The sequence below is a fragment of the Puma concolor genome, chromosome B4 (genome assembly GCF_028749965.1).
Source record: "Puma concolor isolate L17-30 chromosome B4, mPumCon1.1.hap2, whole genome shotgun sequence".
Classification (NCBI taxonomy): Eukaryota; Metazoa; Chordata; class Mammalia; order Carnivora; family Felidae; genus Puma; species Puma concolor.
The window spans coordinates 7,481,616-7,497,365 of NC_141673.1; the positions used below are offsets into that span (position 1 = coordinate 7,481,616).

At 45.9% G+C, this 15,750-nt stretch overlaps 1 protein-coding gene and 1 pseudogene across 2 annotated transcripts in view; both read right to left on the reverse strand.

The window, feature by feature from the left end:
* The window catches only part of ACO2 (aconitase 2), a 55,957-nt gene that overhangs the window by 32,190 nt on the left and 8,017 nt on the right, over positions 1–15,750 (reverse strand). The window lies entirely within an intron of this gene.
* Positions 10,992–14,137, reverse strand: LOC147578868 (small ribosomal subunit protein uS8 pseudogene; annotated as a pseudogene).

Consider the following 15,750-nt stretch of genomic DNA (forward strand, 5'->3'; position numbering starts at 1 on the left):
AGGCAGATGCTCACTCTCTCTCAAAAAAATTAGATGAACTTTAAGAAAACGGGTTAAGATGGAAAATCATTTTCTCCTATAATTCCCCTAATTTGTATTAAGGTGATGTGTGGTTGAAAAGAGTTGACAGCAAGCTGTTTTCAGCTGGTGTAGAGAGAGCTGGAGTCCCCTAGTGTCACTGTATTTTTGTCCTTGAAAGTCAATTTTGCAATCCAACATTCTGGTGAAGACAGCACACTCAGACACCCAAAGAGCCAGGGTATGTGTACCCCATGGGCCACTTCCCCATGTGCACATTCAACAGTGAAAGCCCCCATGTGACAAGAGGGAACATTTAGGGCATGGGAGTCCACAGATCTGGCCTCCCAGCTCAGTCACTAGGTACCCTTATAGTAAAGTAATCCAGCCTTTCTGTGCGCCCCTTCCCATTTCTACGACATGGGAGAAGTGGATCATTCCAGCTGCATCAAAACCACCTGAGAGGTTTCATAAACACTCAGCTTCTAGGCCCTACCACGCCCAGACCTCTCAATCAGAACCACCTGGAATGGAGCCTAAGCATCGGTAAAGACTGCCAGGTCACTCTTGATACTTCTATGTCTGGGAACCACTGGACTAGATGTCCTCCAGTTCTTTCCAGCTCAGAGAGTCTATAAATATTCCTCCCCAGCAAACAGGCTCTCAGATAAACTTGTATATTCCCCAAAGGACCGGAGGAAAACGTAGCAATGTCAGAACAGATTTATCTGCTCCAGGGAAGAAAACTCCCTGAGCTTAGGCTTTTCTGAATTAGCCATGGCCTTTGCCTTCGTTTACACACAGGCGAGGACACAGTGCTATGCATACATGCACACGTAAAATGCACCCCAGTGTGGTGCCACAGAGGGCGCACTAGATTCAGAACACTACCTGCTTATTAGCCCCTGACAGGCCAAACTGCTTACTCTTCCTATTTTAAAATACTCAGAAAATAGAATAATCCCTGTCTAGACTACTTCATTTAACAAACTACGGGGGGGGGTCATGATGCCTGCACATCTGTGTCCCATTTGCCACAACGCACCTGACAAAAGCTTAGCTAAACTCTAGCCCACCACCATGCTGTCCCTACAGTCAGGATCACAATCTGGAGGGATAAGACAGACACGAAAACAAAAAGTGTACTAAAGTTGCTATTGTAGACATTAGGTCCAAGGTGCAGCTAAAGCATGGATATAGGAATGGTCAAGAGAAAAGGAGGCCAAGACCTTCTCCAAGATCATGTTTAAGTTCAAGTTAAAAAACAAAAAACAGGGGCACCTGGGTGGCTCAGTCGGTTAAGCGTCCAACTTCGGCTCAGGTCATGATCTTGTGGTCCGTGGGTTCGAGCCCCGCTCGGGCTCTGTGCTGACAGCTCAGAGCCTGGAGCCTGTTTCAGATTCTGTGTCTCCCTCTTTCTCTGACCCTCCCCTGTTCATGCTCTCTCTCTGTCTCAAAAATAAATAAATGTTAAAAAAAAAAAATTTAGAACAAAAAACAAAACAAAACAACTGGCTACAAATGTAAAGCCAGAGAGAATGGCTCACTCAAGATCACATGACATTTGTGGAGAGCCATCATGGAAGGAGGAAGTTATTCAAAGTCCATTATATCCTTGTATAGCCCTCTCAGGACAGTCTTAGCAACTTCCAAATATTGGCCATAGTATGTTCTGAGCTAAAAGGAGCCTTAGAGAGGGGGCTTTCACATTTTGAGAACACACACCCACACAATACATTTTATGTTGTGATCCAGCCCACAGATACTGCCAGGGTGGTATAACTAAAACAAGTTTCACTAAACAATACTGGCCATGTGCGATACACGCATATGTTTATTTTTTTAATTTAAGTAGGCTCCACGCCCAATGTGGGGCTCAAACTCACGACCTGTGATCAAGAGTCACATGCTCTACTAACTCAGCCAGGTGCCCCTAATGCTTTTTATTCTACTATTATTTATACTGTGGTAAAATACACATAAAATTTTCCACCCTATTAAAGTGGCCAATTCAGCACATGTGAATTGGCACAGCCAATTCGGACCAGCACTATCTGGTCCGAAACTTTCTCATCACCCCAAAGCAAACCCCATACCCACTCAGCAGTTGCTCCTTATTCCCTTTACTCGTCTTGCCCCAGGCTCTGGCAACCACTAATATGCTATTTCTATAGATTTGTCTATTCTAGATAGTTCATATAATCATCCAATAGGCAACTCTTTGTATCTGGCTTTTTTTCCTTTAGCACACTAGATGGTCTTTTTTTTTTCTCTTAAGTTTATGTACTTATTTTGAGAGAGAGAGAGAGAGAGAGAGAGAGAGAGAGAGAGAGAGGCACCCAAGCAGGCTCTGCACCGTTAGTGAAGAGCCCAATGTGGGGCAAGAACTCACAGAACCATGAGATTGTGACCTGAGCCAAAACCAAGAGTCAGACGCTTAACCAACTGAGCCACCCAGATGGCCCTAGATTGTCTTTTCTCTAAGGCAAGTTGCACCCCATTAATTTCATGATTGGGTAACATGTCAGAATAGGCAATTTAGACAATACCTTAGAGAACTTCCAATTTCTTTTTTAATTTTAATTTCTGAATTCACATCCAAATTAGTTAGCATATAGTGCAACGATTTCAGTAGATTCCTTAATGCCCCTTACCCATTTAGCCCATCCCCCCTCCCACAACCCCTCTAGTAACCCTCTGTTTGTTCTCCATATTTAAGAGTCTCTTATGTTTTGTCCCCCTCCCTGTTTTTGTATTATTTTTGTTTCCCTTCCCTTATGTTCATCAGTTCTGTGTCTTAAAGTCCTCATGAGTGAAGTCATAGGATACTTGTCTTTCTCTAATTTCACTTAGCACAATACGCTCTAGTTCCATCCACGTAGTTGCAAATGGCAAGACTGCATTCTTTTTGATTGCTGAGTAATACTCCATTGTATATATATACACCACATCTTCTTTATCCATTCATCCATCGATGGACATTTGGGCTCTTTCCATACTTTGGCAATTGTTGATAGTGCTACTATAAACACTGGGGTGCATGTGTCCCTTCAAAACAGGACACCTGTATCCCTTGGATAAATGCCTAGTAGTGCAATTGCTGGGTCGTAGGGTAGGTCTATTTTTAGATTTTTGAGGAACCTCCATACTGTTTTCCAGAGTGGCTGCACCAGCTTGCATTCCCACAAACAGTGCAAAAGAGATCCTCTTTCTCCACATCCTTGCCAACATCTGTTGTTGTCCGAGTTGTGGATGTTAGACATTCTGACAGGTGTAAGGTGGTATCTCATGGTGGTTTTGATTTGTATTTCCCTGATGATGAATGATGTTGAGCATACTTCATGTGCCGGCTGGCCATCTGGAGGTCTTCTTTGGAGAAGTGTCTATTCATGTCTTTTGCCCATTTTTTCACTGGATTATTTGTTTTCTGGGTGTTGAATTTGATAAGTTCTCTATAGATTTTGGATACTAACCCTTTATCTGATATGTCATTTGCAAATCTCCCATTCAGTCGGTTGCCTTTTAGTTTTGATGATTGTTTCCTTCGCTGTGCAGAAGCTTTTTATTTTGATGAGGTCCCAGTAGTTCATTTTTGCTTTTGTTTCCCTTGCCTCTGGAGACATGTTGAGTAAGAAGTTGCTGCTGCCAAGACCAAAGAGGTTTTTGCCTGCTTTTTCCTCGAGGATTTTGATGGCTTCCTGTCTTACATTTAGGTCTTTCATCCATTTTGAGTTTCTTTTTGTGTATGGTGTAAGAAAGTGGTCCAGGTTCATTCTTCTGCATGTCGCTGTCCAGTTTTCCCAGCACCACTTGCTGAAGAGACTGTCTTTATTCCGTTGGATGTTCTTTCCTGCTTTGTCAAAGATTAGTTGGCCATATGTTTGTGGGTCCATTTCTGGGTTCTCCATTCTGTTCCATTGATCTGAGTGTCTGTTTTTGTGCCATAGAGAACTTCCAATTTTAAAAAATGAGTTACAAATGTCAGAGCCAAACGGCCATAAGGAAGGAATTGCTCACAATTGCCCTAGGCCTTTGCAGAGCATTATCAGGCTCTCTGCAGCATTCAGTCTGAGGTGCCAGAGGCACCCAAACCTCAGCCTGACCACTTGGTGCCTCTCTCCACACAGCTATCCTCCAGGAAAATGGGAAAAATGAAGACAACAAAGCAAGTTGGTTTTTTCTTTTTTTAAGTCAAATCTACTAATTTTTTTGATGTTTTTATTTATTTCTGAGACAGAAAGCATGAGCTGGGGAGGGGCAGAAAGAGGGAGACAGGAACCAAAGCAGACTCTGCACTGACAGCAGAGAGCCCGATGCAGGGCTCGAACTCACAAGCCATGAGATCATGACCTGAGCCAAAGTCAGACACTTAGCTGACTGAGCCACCCAGCACCCCCCAAATTTATTAAATTTAAAACACATCTTCTGTTCTGAACCATGCCCTCCTGTACTTAACATTAGTGTTAAAAAGGCCCTTTCTTTTTAAGAAATGATGCTGATAAGGAAGGAAGGAAGGAAGGAAGGAAGGAAGGAAGGAAGGAAGGAAGGAAGGAAGGAAGGAAGGAAGGAAGGAATAAGCTGACAGTGGACAATGATTTGTGTGGCATGCAGACAAGGGAGGTGTTTTTTCAGTATCCTTACTTGGAGAAATTCAACACCTGCAACCCCATGTTGATCCCCTCAATTCTGTGTGCACATTCTGGTGCTAGCATACAACTTTTCCAGAACACAATTGTCAGTGAGGGGCAGGTACAGTCACTAAAGAAGATACAAAGAAGAAATAGCTGGGATTTTAATTTTACCCTTAGAATCTCAGTAGCAGCCAAATTTGAGAAGTGATGAGCACTGCTGACCAGGGAAAAACATCTGTCTTCACTGCCATTCTCTCTGTCCTCGCTCCCTCCTACCACCAAACCTTATTCATTTATTCATGCATCTGTCTATCCGTCAAATAGTTACTGAATGACTCTGGGTGCCAGGCACTATTCTAGGCATTGGGATACAGCAATGAACAAAATGATCCTCTTGGGACTTAGAGGAAGACAGAGTGAGAGAAAGAGGGGAAAAAAAAAAAAGTAAAACCTCAATCAGACGTTGATAAGTATCATGAAAGATAATGAAGCAGGAGCAAGGAGAAAAGAACCAAAGTGGTGGGGGAAGGTGCAGTTTAAAATAGGATAGTTGGGGGTGCCTGGGTGGCTCAGTCAGTTGAGCATCCAACTTCGACTCAGGTCATGATCTCGCGGTCCATGAGTTTGGGCCCCACATCGGGTTCTGTGTTAACAGCTCAGAGCCTGGAGCCTGCTTCAAATTCTTTGTCTCCTTCTCTCTTTCTCTCTCACCTCTCCTCTCTCTCTCAAAAGTAAACATTAAAAAAAATTTTTTTTAATAAATAAATAAATAAAATAGGATAGTTGGTGGGTGCCTGGATGACTCAATCGGTTAAGCACCGGACTTTGGACTTCGGCTCAGGTCACGATCTCACGGTGTGTGGGCTCAAGCCCTGCATCAGGCTCTCTGCTTCCAGCACAGAGCCAGCTTTGGATCCTCTGTCTCCCTCTCACGGCCCCTACCCAGCCCTCCCTCTCTCAAAAATAATAAACATTAAAAAAATTTTTTTTATAGGATAGCTGAGAAAGGCTTCCATTGAGAAAATGACACTGAACAATGACCTGACAAAAGGTACAAGCCAACCTACAGACTGAAAGAGCATTCCAGACAGAAAATCTGAGGATCCTCTAAAGTGAGGTGGCAACTATTGTGTTCAAAAAACAGCAAGGAGAGGTATTTGTACACCTATACTGAGAACAGCATTGTTCACAACAGCCAAAATACAGAAGAAACCCAAGTGTCCACCAATGGATGAACAGATAAATAAAGAAACTGTGATGCACACATACAATGGAATATCCCTTGAAAAGAACTCTGGGGCGCCTGGCTGGCTCAGTTGGTGGAGCATGTGACTCTTGATCTCAGGGTTGGGAGTTTGAGCCCCACGTTAAGCATGCGCACACTCCGTCTCGCTCTCTCAAAATAAACAAACACTAAAAAAATAATAATAAAAAAAAAGATGGTGGTGATTTGGACCAGAGTAAGAGTGGCAGAGGCAGTGAGAAGGGGTTGGAGTCTGGATATCTGTAGGTAGTAACAATAAGATATGCCGACAAACCGGCCAAGGGGTGTGAGAGAAGAGTCAAGAATATCACTGAGGTTCTGGGCCCGAGCCACTTAAAGAATGGCGCTGCTGTACACCGAACAGGGAAGGCGACAGGGAGAGCGGGCTTGAGGGTGAGGACACTTGGGTGGAGATGTCAAGTAGGCAGTTGGATTCTTATCCTAGCCCCCCTCCCCACCGCCCCGGAACTCGGCTAATTAAACAGTTCATCTAGAATCACAGATTATCAGGTGAACCCCAGGTGAGCCCAGATCACCAAGTATTTTTTCTTCATTTGGCAGATGAAGAAATGAAAGCCCAAGGTCACAGGCCTAGTTAACAGCAGTTAGGAGAACTCAAGCCACTTAAGCCTCAAGTCAAGCTTTTTCCACCATACTACTTCCCTAATTTAAACGAAGGTGTTACTGCTTCATGAAACAAATATTTATCAAGCCCCAAAATTTGTGCAGTGCTGTCTGAATTAATGAGATAAGCAAGATTGGCATAGTCCCTGCCCATGTTGAGTTTACAGTTTGGTGGAGAAGACAGATACCAAGTAATCACTCAAGGGACAATATAAGCAGCTATGTCAGAGAGGTGCTATGAAATTAATCAGCTGGAGCAGTAGAAAGGTGGAGAACCTAAGCTAGACTGGGAGAATGGCTTCTCCCAAGAAAGTGATATTTTAATCTGAGAAATGAAACATTACAGGAGTTCTCCAGGCAAATCAAATGGGGTTTAGGAGAGGGAGTCCTAGCAAACTCGCAGGCCCAGAACAGCATGTGCAAAGGCCCCACGGTGGGAAAACACCTGTAACTGAAAGACAGAGAAAGACAGCTTGGCAGGAGCAAAGTGCAGCAGAAATGGCATAAAATAAGGGTAAGAGGTAAAAGGGAATCTGGAATCATTAGGGAACTTGTAGGGGTAGGAGAAAAGCACCCTAGCAACCTTGAACCACAGCTCATCTGAGTCTTGCTACAACACCTTGTGATCCCCCTGGAACACTAGATGGGAGGCCTCTAAAGGAGCTGCTGTGAAGACTGTTTAGGAAAGAGGTCCATATGCATTTTTTTTTTTTTTTTTTGAGATCTGGATGCATTTTAACACTTGAGCACTTATTCTGTGCCAAGCAACAGGACACAGACACCAAGAAGAGTAAGACAGTCCCTAAGCTAATATATATTAGTCTGACCAAGTTCAGCACATAATGCAACCAACTGTCATTTATGCTAAAAAGGAAGCACAAACCAGAGGCAGGAGTGCTGCAGAGGGAGCAATTAACTCTGGGATGCCAGGGCAAAGTTTCACTGAGTGGGGCTGAGGAGGATAAAGAAGAGTTTGCAAGGCATTCAGAGGACAGACAGTATGGAAAAGACACGGAATCACAAGTGAAGTGTGTAAAAGCTACTAAGTACTCCAAACGGTAAGATGCAAAAGACAAAGCAACAAATGGTGGAAGGTCAGGCTGGGTGAGGTTCCCTATGCTAAAATTTGAATCCCAACCTTTGGTTTACAAGAGGCAACGCCACACAATGGAAAACCTAGATCTAGCTCCAAAGCCCAGCTCTACCATTTACTGGCTGCGTGACCTCAGACAGGCTTCACCTTTGAGCCCAATTTCCTTGTGTGGAAAAAGGGGGTAATAGGTGCAGTATTATGTGAGGTTGGAGAGGACATGGATGGGCTCCCCCCAAATGCCAACTATTAGGTAAAATGCTACAAGCAGATTTTGGTTTTTGGTTTTCAAATAGCATTTACTAGGGTTTTTCCAGCCAGTTCAAAGAGCAGGACATACTTCATGGAGAAAATTCAAAAAAAAAAGAAATACACAATTTTAGACTCCCTGAAGCCCACCCAGGGATACCTACCACCACTCCTCCCACCAGACTCCCTGGTCTGACACCAGGTACTCAGTGGTATTTAATACTCAGTGAGTCTGAGAGAGGCAGCAAACACCTGTTCCATGCCAAATCTAACCACCACCCCCCAAGTCACTGGCACCATAGCACCCACTATACCCACACCAAACAGGTATCATGGCTGAGGTTTCTATGCAAAGACCATTTTTAAAATTTAAAAAAAAAAAAATGTTTATTTTGAGAGAGACAGAGACAGAGGGAGGGAGGGAAGGAGGGAGGGAGGGAGGGAGACAATCACAAGCAGGCTCTACACTCAGCACAGAGCCCGCCACAGGGTTCAATCCCACAAGATCATGACCTAAGCCGAAATCAAAAGTTGTATGCTCAACCAACTGAGCCACCCAGGCACCCCTGATATTCTTCATACCTCTGTATTTTCCAACTTTCCTAAAATGAGTAATTACCTCCATAAACAAGAAAAAAAGTTAAGAAATTAATTTCACCTTAAAAGCAGGTATTACCAAGTACTGCAACTTGCTGACTACTGAGGTTGGGGAAAAAGTAGTCTGGATCAGTATTATTTGAAGAACGATTATGATTTGTGGCATATAAAAAAAACATAATAGGGGCACCTGGCCGGCTCAATCAGTTAAGCATCTGACTTCAGCTCAGGTCATGATCCCATGGCTTGTGAGTTCGAGCCCGCATCGGGCTCTGTGCTGACAGCTCAGAGCCTGGAGCCTGTTTCAGATTCTGTGTCTCCCTCTCTCTCTGCCCCTCCCCTCCTCCCACTCTGTCTCTCGTTCTCTCAAAAATAAACACTAAAAAAATTTATTTAAAAAAAACATAATAACCTACTAGAATTTTGCTTTTGTTTCCTAAGCCCAAAAGTAAAACATACTCAATGCTCAGTTCAACCTGGCCCTAGGACCCACAGACATTCCCGAGATCACCCATAAGGCCAGCCAACTCAAATATCACAACAACCAGGAAATAGGAAAATTGTTTCCCACACCTGGAACCCAAGTCCCAGGCCTTGTGAAATTCTCATGGGTAAACACCAAGCCCTTATCTAGAAGAGATACTTTCACTAAGCCCTTACTAACCTCTGCTTCCTCTGGAACAAAGGAGCCTAGAACAGGACTGAGCAGAAACGTCTCTTCAGCAACCTCCCCCAGGCCACTAATTCAACAGGATGGGGCCAAGAAGCTCATTTTCTTCCAGAAAGCCTATTCCACTACTGGATACTTCTAATACTTCCCAACCACAACAAACGCCTTTTTTTAATATTTTTTTAAAATTTACTTATTTTGAGAGAGACAGAGCATGGGGAGGGGAGGGAGGGAGGAGGAGGGAGGGGGATGGAGGGAGGAGGAGGGAGGGGGATGGAGGGAGGAGGAGGGAGGGGGATGGAGGGAGGAGGAGGGAGGGAGGGAGGAAGGGAGGGAGAGGGAGAGGGAGAGGGAGAGGGAGAGGGAGAGGGAGAGGGAGAGGGAGAATGAATATATCCCAAGCAGGCTCTGCACTGTCAGCACAGAGGCTAACGTGGGGCTCATACCCACGAAACCGGGAGATCATGACCTGAGCCGAAATCAAGAGCTGGATGCTTAAACCGTCTGAGCCACCCAGGCGCCCCCCACAACAAATGCTTCTTATACTGACCTGAAACATGCCTCCATCACATCAGAATACAGATTCTAGCACTGCAACCTGGGCTCAAATCCCGACTCCACCCCCAACAAGCTATGTAACCTCGTGTGGCTGTATTTAGCATCTACACATCCCATCTCTAAGTGGGGATAACCTTCCCAGGCTGCAGTGAGGATTAAGGAGAGCACCTGTGGGAAAGTACTCGGTCCAGTGTCTGACACTCAGCAGGCCTCACTTCCTAGCCCTGCCCTTTGGAACCAGATCAAATGAGCCTGGTCACTCTTCCACACCTCAGCCTTTCCAATCTTTGAAAACCTTAGTTGTGTCTTCAACACTGTAGGAATCCACACCGCATTTCCTCTGCTATCAAACAACTCCCTAATTTTACAGTCGGGTGGAAGTCTCCCATAGTAGCCAGATGCCCACAGAACTGTTCTGCAGTATTAAATAGCTGTTAGCTGTCACTCTGCTCCATTCCAGCTACTCTGCTAAACCTTGCTGTACAAAGTTCAGCCTCTCTAACTGCCCCGAAGGCCCAGAGGCCCAGAGACAGAAGTGGCCTGCCCAAGGTCACATGGCTGGGAAGCTACAGAGCCCATGCTCTTCTCACTGTGCTACAGAAGGTGTCTCAACCTCTGTTCTGGCCCAACAGCCCGCTGCGCTCAGCCCTCGATGGGGGCTCTTAGTCCCAACTGCTGAACCGGACGGAGTGCCTTCGGTGGAGTCTGGCTCCTTGGGTCTTGGCAGTGCCCACTCCCTTACTGGATGGGATACAAATCTCTTGGGCTCCAAGGGAGTAAGGGAGCCTCTGCTGATCTTACCTCTACTGACACAGAATTCTTTTTTTTTTTTTTTGATGTTTTATTTTATATTTGAGGGAGAGAGAGCGAGCGCACGAGCAGGGGTGGGGCAGAGAGATAGAGACAGAATCTGAAGCAGGTTCCAGGTTCTGAGCTGTCAACACAGAGCCTGATGCGGGGCTTCAACTCACGAGCAATGAGATCATGACCTGAGCTGAAGTCAGACGCTTAACCGACTGAGCCACCCGGGCGCCCCCAGAACAAATTCTGAAGGGGAAACATACCCACAGTAGACCCCACTGGGGAGCCTGGCAAGAAATGAAATGAAAAAAACTGTGCCAGGCAAGGTCACAAAGGTTATCTTATGTCACCTTCCCAACAATTGTGCCAAATGGGATTGTGACAAGTCAGGTTGTCCCTTGTACAGATGAAAAAATGGAGACTCCGACAAATGAAAAAGGAAACTCCACCAAAATGTAAGCTCCCTGCAGGCAGAAAACTTGTCTAGTCAGTGAGGCATTTTATTTGTATGACTGTATTACACCCCTGGAAAAAGAATCCCAGGATTTTCCCTCTTGTGTGTTTTTGTCTTGCTTTCATGGTCCATGATGCCAGCTGAGGTTGTCAAGTACAATGAAACCAAACTGGCGGGACGGGAGCAGATTATTCTGCCGTTTTTCTAGATCTTTGAGTTGTACATCAAACCTGGGGCTGATCACTCCGCACTTGTTTAACCTGCCTGTGAGGTTCACAACAATTTTCCCAGCTCTGTGATCATCGATGATTTCAAATTTGCCAATGTAACCATGCTTCACCATCACAGTCAGAAATCGGGCGATGACTTTGGAGCATAGCCTAATAAGAGCCTGGCGTTTGCCTCTTTTCAGCATTGTTAATGCTCTTGAGAGCATCTGCCAAGACATTCATGCGCACCATTATGGTGGCACGGAAAGATGGCAGAAAGAGGACAGGAGGGGCAGGCAAGCGCATGGAGTTATGGAAAAGTTGTCTAGTCAGGTTACCATGTATACTCAGAGCCTAGAACAATGTCTGACACACAGGAGTTCAAGAAATATTTGGTCATGAAAGAGACGAAGGCAGAGCCATAATTTGAACACAAGCCTCTTCATCGTGCTTTCAAGTTCACATTTTGAGTGCCTCTAGCAGAGGTGCTGAGCCAGCAGCACCCGTTCATGGAGACAAGCAGAGGAAAAGGGACACACCTTGTGGCACGTCATGCGCACACCCACACAGAACTCTCGCTTTCCCATCTGGCCAAAGTCAGACATGCTACTCTCTCTTCCCAAAGGACAAAAGTCTTCCCTTGAAACCACTTCTATTCAGAAAACAGTCCAAACCAAAAGGACTGACATTCTCGGACAGGAGGCCAGCCTAGTTGGGCCAGTCTGACCTTTTGTCCATCCTGTGAATCATGGCACATGCCAGCATTGTCTCAGGGAACCACGGGTTGGTGAGCCCCAGAATGTGGGGCAAGCCAAGGAGAAGTAGCTGAGCTGTGCAAACAGGCTGGGCTCCTGGAGGAGGCCTGGTCTCTTCAGGCAGCTGCTTCAGGGAGAGACAAAGAAGTCACCAGCCCCATTCTGACCTGCAGAGTGCCACTGTGGAAACACTCCAACCCATGCCAAGTAAAAGAAAGGGCATGCACTCTGGAACTGGATGGATCTGGCTTAGAATCACAGCTCCCCTGGCTATGGGACCTCGGACAAGATTGTTCACCTCTTTGAGCCTGTTTCCTGTTCTGTAAAATGGGGGTAAAAGAGCGGGATTTTGCGACAATTACAGAGAATGTACCACTTTGCAAATGCAGAGAAAAAAGTCTGGAATGATAAACGCGAAATTCCTATCAATGTTTGCCCTTGGGGACTGGAATGGGGAAGAGAGTTATGAATACACCGCATTCTTTGAGGAAAAAATATATGAAAAGCACAGAGCTCAGTTGCTGGGTTCCTGACAGGCATTCAATAAAGGTAAGTTGCTATTACTCAGTTCTCCTTGGAGGATATGCTGCTACTAACACACTGTGTATTACAAAAAGGACTATGGGGTGCCGTTTTCCACCATGTCCCTAGCTCGCAAACGAAGTCCAGGAGCCCGAGAGCAGGCCCCAAGCACAAGGGCAGCACATAGCAGAACTGAAATGGGATTGAAAAGGTCTCATCTATCCACTCCTGCTGCCCTTGAACGTCTAACATGACCTATCCAACCTATGCAAGCCCTGTCCAGCAGGGAAACACACTACCTTGTGTGGCAGCACATCTCACCAGGAGGACTTCAAGGTCTCGGTAGGGTAAGACCCCTGGTTCCTCTGACCATGACCCTCAGCAGCCTTCCGGCTCATAGCTGTTAGCTTGTAGCTGCCTGGCTCTTCCTGGCAGGGAAGCCTCAGGCAGGCTCTGTCTAGTGGGCTACACAGGAATGCCTGTCAGTCAGCACCCTCCTAAGAAGCAGCAGCTTCCCACACCTCTGCTGCTTCTAACAAATTTCTCCCACCCCTGGGAGGTGATGCCTGGCACCTCTTCCAAGAATCCAGAGCTAAACAGTTTTCTCCCACCAGGAGGCAATCAGCTAGCTTGGTTGCTATGCAACTGGCAGGCACAAAAGGAGATGCAGTCCCGTTCAGAGGCTCGGGAAGGGGGCAGGGAGCTGTGTCTCTCCAAGTCACAGTCTCTAAACGGGCTCCAACGCGTTCCTTTAAGGAACTGATAGATGCACTCATCTGCTTACTTGTCCTTTGCTGCTGGTGTCAGTGGCAGGGACTCCAGGCACACTGTGAACTGCATACAAATCCTGAGCCCTACTCTGGCCCCCGGGGCAAGAGCTCTGCACTAACACACTTAGGAAGGGCATCTTCTGCAAGCTCAATAGGCAGCCTGTGAGGCCGACCCACAGCTCAGTCAAGGAATAAAGCTGCCTCTGTGGGACTCTCACCTCTATCCTCTCCCTCTCAAGTTTGGCTGGTATTTGGGGCAGGAGGCAATGAAGGTCCCCAAATAGGGCGGGACCCAAATGAACTGTGTCCCCTATATCCAGCCTACTCCACAGAGATCTACTTTCTATTCCCTATCCCCGGGAAGTGCTCTGGGCAAAGTTTGGTCGAGTGGTAAAAACCCTGGGTCCTGCAATCAAACAAATGTGCATTCAGAATCTGGCTCTGCTGCGTGCCAGACAAACTACTGAACCTCTGTGGTTCTCAGTTTCATCATGAAAACAGGCTAACGATACCTGCTTCTTATGGGTGTTGTGAAGGCAAATGAGGCAGTCGTTGTAAAATGAGAGTTAGCTCAGTGACCGGGATCCCTGACACCGGCGATAGTGTGGAGCACACTAAACATGCCCCCATGACGCCCAAGTTCCACAATGGCCCACACCCCTTCCCTCCTTGCTTCAGCGTGTTGAGGTTAAGTGACTTCTTCCTCACCAGCATATAAGCTTGTCCACAGGCAGGGCCTTTGTCTTAAACCAGCTCTATAGCTCTCTCAGTGAACAGTAAGAACATGGGGGCGCCTTGGTGGCTCAGTCGGTTGAGTGTCCATCTTCGGCTCAGGTCATGATCTGGCAGTTTGTAGGTTCAAGCCCTGCATCCAGCTCCATGCTGACAGCTCAGACAGAGCCTGGAGCATGCTTTGGATTCTGTGTCTCCCTCTCTCTCTGCCCCCCCCCACCCCCCCGCTCACTCTGTGCATCTCTCTCTCTCTCAAAAATAAACATTAAAAAAAAATTTTTTTTTAAAGAACACCACCACAAATGTCCAGAAGGTGAAGGAACCCAACTACACAGCACTGAAGTGTAGAGGTTAAGGGGGCTCCTGAGACCTCTTTGGTTCCTTGCACAACTGGCCCCAGAATTGAAGCTCCCAAAGCTGTCTCAGACCCTGCAGGGCAGAAGCAGGAATACTCCCCACTAGGCCAAACTTCCCCCAGGACCTGGACTTCAATGATAAAAATACAACAAATGTAATTCTAAAGCTCATTTTCCCAATGTTGCCCTTCAACTTAGAGAACAAAATCAGGAAGCCAACAGATTTATTTCTGCCTCTTCTCCCAACTCTTTTTTTTTTTTTAATTTTTTTTTTTAACGTTTATTTATTATTGAGAGACAGAGTGACACAGAGTATGAGCAGAAAAGGCGTAGAGAGAGGGAGAGACACAGAATCTGAAGTAGGCTCCAGGCTCTGGGCTGTCAGCACAGAGCCCGACGCAGGGCTCAAACTCACAAACTATGAGATCATGACCTGAGCCGAAGTTGGACGCTTACCCGACTGAGCCACCCAGGTGCCCCCTCTTCTCTCAACTCTTACAGAAGCACCAAAAGGTTTTCCTGAACTACTACATACCCGAACTCCATGGAGATTAGGGGAGGAACAAGCAGTTTCCTTACAGCCAGTCTGTTTTTAAACGTAAGAGCTCAGGAAAAATGCCAAGGCAATGGAGGCTATAAGCCATCTCAAGAGCTGGAGACTGAGACCAACCTTCACCAAGCACCCATACCCTGCACCAGATTTGCCCTACTTACTTTTTTTTTTTTTTCAAGTTTACTTATTTATTAAGAGAGAGAAACAACGAACCAGCAGGGGAGGGGCAGAGAGAGGGGGGACAGAGATAAGAAATGGGCTCTGTGCTGACAGCAGCGACCCCGTTGTAGGGCTCAAATCCATGAACTGTGAGATCATGACCTGAGCCACCCAGGCGCCCCCTGCACTAGGTACTTTATACACACAGTCCTACTATTGATCCCATTTACAGCTGTACCAAAAAACCATAAAATACCTAGGAATAAACCCAACCAAAGAGGTGAAAAATCTATACACTGAAAACTATAGAAAGCTTATGAGAGAAATTGAAGAAGACACAAAAAAACGGAAAAAGATTCCATGCTCCTGGATAGGAAGAACAAATATTGTTAAAATGTCGATATTACCCAAAGCAATCTACATATTCAATGCAATCCCTAACAAAATAACACCAGTATTCTTCACAGAGCTAGAACAAATAATCCTAAAGTTTGTATGGAACCAGAAAAGACCCCAAATAGCCAAAGCAATCTTGAAACAGAAAACCAAAGCAGGAGGCATCACAATCCCGGACTTCAAGCTATACTACAAAGCTGTAATCATCAAGACAGTATGGCACTGGCACAAAAAGACACTCAGATCAATGGAACAGAATGGAGAACCCAGAAATGGACCCACAAACGTTTGGCCAGCTAATCTTTGACAAAGCAGGAAAGAACATCCAATGGAATAAAGACA